The 5,000-nt window shown below is 32.9% G+C and overlaps 1 protein-coding gene across 2 annotated transcripts in view; it reads right to left on the bottom strand.

Annotated features, from left to right (window-relative positions):
* Positions 1 to 1,326: 1,326 nt before the first annotated feature.
* The window catches only part of LOC125034572 (neprilysin-1-like), a 10,173-nt gene continuing 6,499 nt past the window's right edge, over positions 1,327 to 5,000 (bottom strand). The window contains exons 9-10 of one of the 2 annotated variants that reach the window (XR_007115702.1): positions 3,764 to 5,000; positions 1,327 to 2,092 (exon numbers count right to left, since the gene is read on the bottom strand). The exon at positions 3,764 to 5,000 is cut by the window's right edge and continues 607 nt beyond it. The gene's annotated coding sequence lies outside the window, so the exon portion shown is untranslated. Of the gene's footprint in view, positions 2,093 to 2,547 lie in introns of those variants that run through there. The other variant, XM_047626468.1, reaches the window with a different exon arrangement.

Consider the following 5,000-nt stretch of genomic DNA (forward strand, 5'->3'; position numbering starts at 1 on the left):
CACAACTAGATGCTTCGACTGTAGTCAATGGACAACTTTTTCTAAAGTGTTATGCAATTCTTTTGGGGGATAGATGCCTTTATTTTAGGTGACCAATATCATTATTTTAAATAAGGCAATAAATATGTTTTTTTCTCAAGGCTATACAGATATTTCTTTCAGTTGATGAATGTTTTTTTAATCTGTAATGCGACATCTGTTCTTCTTTAGGGAATTGATACCTACTTTAAGGTAGCAGATATTTCCTATTAAGGTGCCATATAACTTATTTTAAGTTGTTAGATGTCTTTCTTGCAAGCGATAAAAACGATCCATTTACGCGACAGGGTCTTAATTCTTAGGTGACAGACGATAGCTATCTTTCTTGTAGGCGATAGATATCTTCCTTTTAAGCACTTAGGATGATAAGACGTTTTTCTTTTAAGCGAAGATACTTTTCTTTAAGATGATAGATACCTTTATTCAGGTGGTAGATATCCTCCTTTAAGGCGAGAGGAACCCTTTCAGATACTCCATTTTATGACAATGGATACTTTTTTTTATCCGATAGATGCAGATAATTTCCTTGTGGGTGACTGATGCCTTATCCTTTCTTGTCGGCCATAAATGTCAATATACGTCTTTCTTATAAATAACAGATGTCTTACTCTTAAGTAATAAATTAAGCCTTTTTTGGCAAGATGCCTTTGATGCTCGTGATGGATCTCTTTCCATTAGGTAACGAAAACCTTTTATTTAGGCTATTAATGCCTTTCTGTCAGATACTTTTCTTTAGGTAGTGAATATATCTCTTTTGTATAAGTATACTTTTCTCTTAGGCAGTTGATTTTTTCGGTAATTATACATTTCCTCTTAGATGTTAAAATCTTTGTTTTAGGCTAGAAATTTTTCCTCATAAAAACCTTGCTTTTTAACTGATAGAATTTTTTTTTCTTTCTTAAACAGCAGATGCCTTCCTTCAAGGTGATAAATGTCTTTCTTTTGCGAGATAGATACTTTCTTTTCGGCATTAGATGCCCTATCTATTGTTTATGCAATAGATATGCATGTCTTTACATTTTTTCTTTTGTTTAGATCAATGTTGTTTTTTACTGGGACTCATCTTGGTTTAACATAAAATATTGTATTTCCCTCATGACCTTTTTTTTGACGTCTATTGTACAATGGTCAGTAGTATTCTTTGATGAAATATCCATATTGCACGCAGCATACATGCTTCATTAATATTTGTTTTGTGTATGTAACAGCTATCTTTCTCTTCCATTTCTTTTCTCTGAGTCGATGACTTTAACAATAGTAGTCACACAAGGAAATTAAAAACCATTGGATTATTCATACGTATAATTTCATGAATGTCGTAAAGTCTGCGACAAAAAATGCATCATATATGTACAAAGCAGTAGTAATCTGTGCAATAAAAATCTCGTTTTTCATGTTACAAATCAGTACAAAAGGAAAATAGTCCTCTTTATGAAGTTAGTCACACTTAACTATATTCTAAGAGTTTGTTGCTCTTAAACGTAAACCATTCATGACGTTGAAATATGGAAAAAAGGGAAAGAAAAGAAAGGAAAAAAATAAAATAATATTACATGGAATGATAACTTTGACATAGGCTTATATATACTACATGTTGTTTTGATTACAATGAGGGATGAAGGTGGACGTCTCACGGATGCTTCCAAATCGCGTCTCTTCCAAATATAATCTCTAGTCTCCAAGCTGGTAAATTGACTTTATATTTCAGTGAATTATTTCTCCACTTTGTCTCCGTTCAGTTTAGAAGCTTTAGGCTTTAGAAGCATCTGAGAAACATCTGTATTGTGGTAAAAAAAAAAATTAACCTGATGATCAGATGAAGTGCTGCATTTCAACAGTGCTATGACGAGCTAGCCATCCATAACACATTGCTTACCTGATATGTCTTAATAATCATAGAATTAAGGAAATCACCGACTTATCATTTATATTTATTGAACATCTGCTATGCGATTTTTTTCTATCTTAGTTTTTCCTACGGCGACGTTATCTGGTCAAAGGTTGATATTGTTGTTGTTGCTGTTGTTGTTATTTCGGAACATCCTGAATGACCCTATTTAAGTAGGGGAAGGAAATAAGGATAAAATATAATGCTGAAAATACATTGAACCAGCAACCATCTAGCGGTAAATATTTCAAAGATGTTACACACACCAGAACCTAAGAAACTTAATTGAGAGTACTGAGTTTGAGAAAACAGTTATATATACTGTACGTTTGTAAGTATGTATATATATATATATATATATATATATATATATATATATGTATATACACATATGTATATGTGTGTATATATTTATATATATATATATATATATATATATATATATATATATATATTTATATATATATATATATATATATATATATATATATATATATACATATATATACACATATGTATATATATGTATATATATGTGTATATATATATGTATATGTATATGTATGTATGTGTATATATATGTATGTATGTATATAGGTATATATATATATATATATATATATATATATATATATATATATATATATATACATATATATCACTGCCTTTAACAGACTTTGCCTGGATTAATATTTTGAAGTGGTAAAAAGTCTGAGTCACTGAATTAAAGGATTGGATTAGATTATCGTTTTCACCGATTAAAGAAAGTTTGTGCTATTATTCTGTATATGTTTTATTTAAGAAACAAGTAAATTTGGCCCAAAAGGAATCTCAAGAATCTCGAAGATTCTGTTTTCATTTAAGTTCTTTCTCCAGCTCTATATTTTGGTCTCATATAGTTCTGGTCACCGTAATAACCTGAAAACCAGTCTGTGCAGCATCTTTTTACTCAGGATTTTTTTTTTAAGTAGCCCATATGCTGGAGCCAAGGCAATCATAAGTATGAATTACTATTCAAAAGCAAACTAGTAAAAATACATCATATACATTTATTGAAGTAAATCAATGTGTTGACACCGTTTTAGAGCGCTTCCATGAATTTGAGAATTTGAGTCTTATATTCTTAGTGATTGGGCCTAGATTTATTCTTACAATAATATTAAAACATAATATTCTTCTCAAAGTCATTACCACTTCAAAGCAGCCTGTCGAGGAAAGATAGAGTGAGGCTACTCATGTTGAGGCAAAGTTAAGTTAAAGGATTTGGGAGAAATAGTGGAACACTGCATACTTCATGTAGACGTGTAATGTGTTTGTTTGAGGCGTAAAAGGAGGGTAGCAGAAGCTGGCGGGAAACGACGAGGGCGTTCGAAGATTCCGGAAAAGGAGCAAATGTGAGATCTGAAGCCTCTTGGGGAAATGTTCGAAGGAGATTTTGACAAAAGAGCCATTGGACTTGGAGGACAGATGCTGCAGGTAAGCTTGAGAAGTATTCATTGAATCCAAAAGCAGAAGGGAAGGGGAATATGTTAGGGGCAACTGTCAGAGGTTGATATCTGAGGTAGGTGTTAGAGGTAGGCGTAGGTGTTAGAAGTAAATGTTGAGGATGATTAGAGTGCGGAAGATAAGGGCAGTGCTTTTCATGATATCTAGAGTAATACGTTTAAATCATACAACATACAACATACATGATCCAAAAAAATACACTTGTGGGTCGAAGAGTCTACATGAAAAGCTGGCTTTGTGCATAAAGTCTCTCCTGTTTTATTATCTTTTTTTTTTTAAATCATACATTGTATTATCATAATTAAAGATAGAAGATACAGTGCCACTTACGCTAAGAGAAAAGGGATGTACGGGAGTCCTAGATGAGATCGCTCTATGGCATTGGAGGCTTCGTAAATAAGGAGGAAGTCTCGCGATCAGGGCTAAGTTTGTAAGAAAATAGACTCCACAGACATTAGTAAAGAGACATCACGATATGAAGGGAAGAAACGGCATGATATGAGAAAAATACACCGAGAATGAGAATGCTAAAATCACAATCACAAAGGATTGTAAGGGTTTAAATGTCTCTACATTTATAATGTTTTCACACGAAATCTGATATGTCTTATTACGTAAATATATTCTGATAGCTTCTCGAAGCACAAATAAAAAATAGACAGTGCGTTTAAATGGTTTAATTTCATAAGCTGAAGATCGGAACCGTGGTTATGATGAATGATTAGTTAGCTGAATAATTAATGAGATTATCTTCTAACACGCAAGAGTATAGTATTACATTGGCAGCTATAGGTTACTCTTTGTCCAACCGTTACACACGTTTGAACTCGGCTGAGTTTGAAAATACCTCTTGCTCATTGGTTAAGCATTCCACCCAATCAGCAAGCAGCATTTTCTCGTGATCAGTGTACATCTGACCTTGCATTATTGTCCCCAAACACTCTGACACTTATGCGCTAGTAAGTCACAATAATGAACCATGAAGAAGAAAAATAACCCGGAAGGATAAACAAACTGGCGGAACAACATCAATGTCGAAGCTGACGCTGAGGAGAATATTTCGAACACTTAACTTTACTGTGAGGAAAAAACTACATAAAAATAGAAAATGTTTCTTTGAGTACCCATGAGATATATATATGTACAGATGAGTGTTCAGATTTGATGAGAGTGGGTCACTGTGTATTTGGAATTTTCTAACTCACTAAAATGACGTTGAACATCCAAATTCGCTTTCACAGTCCCGGTGTTTCATCAAATATGAACATCCATATTTAATAATCAGAATCTTTATGCGTTTAATTTAATTGAAATCTAATCCCTTAAGCAACATCTACGGGCCAATTATATGTTCAGTTGTATTCAAACCGACTTGTATCTAAGGTATGATTGCACACGTCTTCCTGTATCGAAAAGAAATGGGAGTGATATGGTTGAAGGATATTCTTGAAGGAGATTCAATACAAAGAGTTTCATTTTCTCTATTGACTAAACAGTAATTCTTGCTGCATCTTGATACCGCAGCTCCATTAGTCTACCTTAAAATACATATTACAGCACTTTAAGC

This window comes from Penaeus chinensis, chromosome 18 (genome assembly GCF_019202785.1).
Source record: "Penaeus chinensis breed Huanghai No. 1 chromosome 18, ASM1920278v2, whole genome shotgun sequence".
NCBI lineage: Eukaryota > Metazoa > Arthropoda > Malacostraca > Decapoda > Penaeidae > Penaeus > Penaeus chinensis.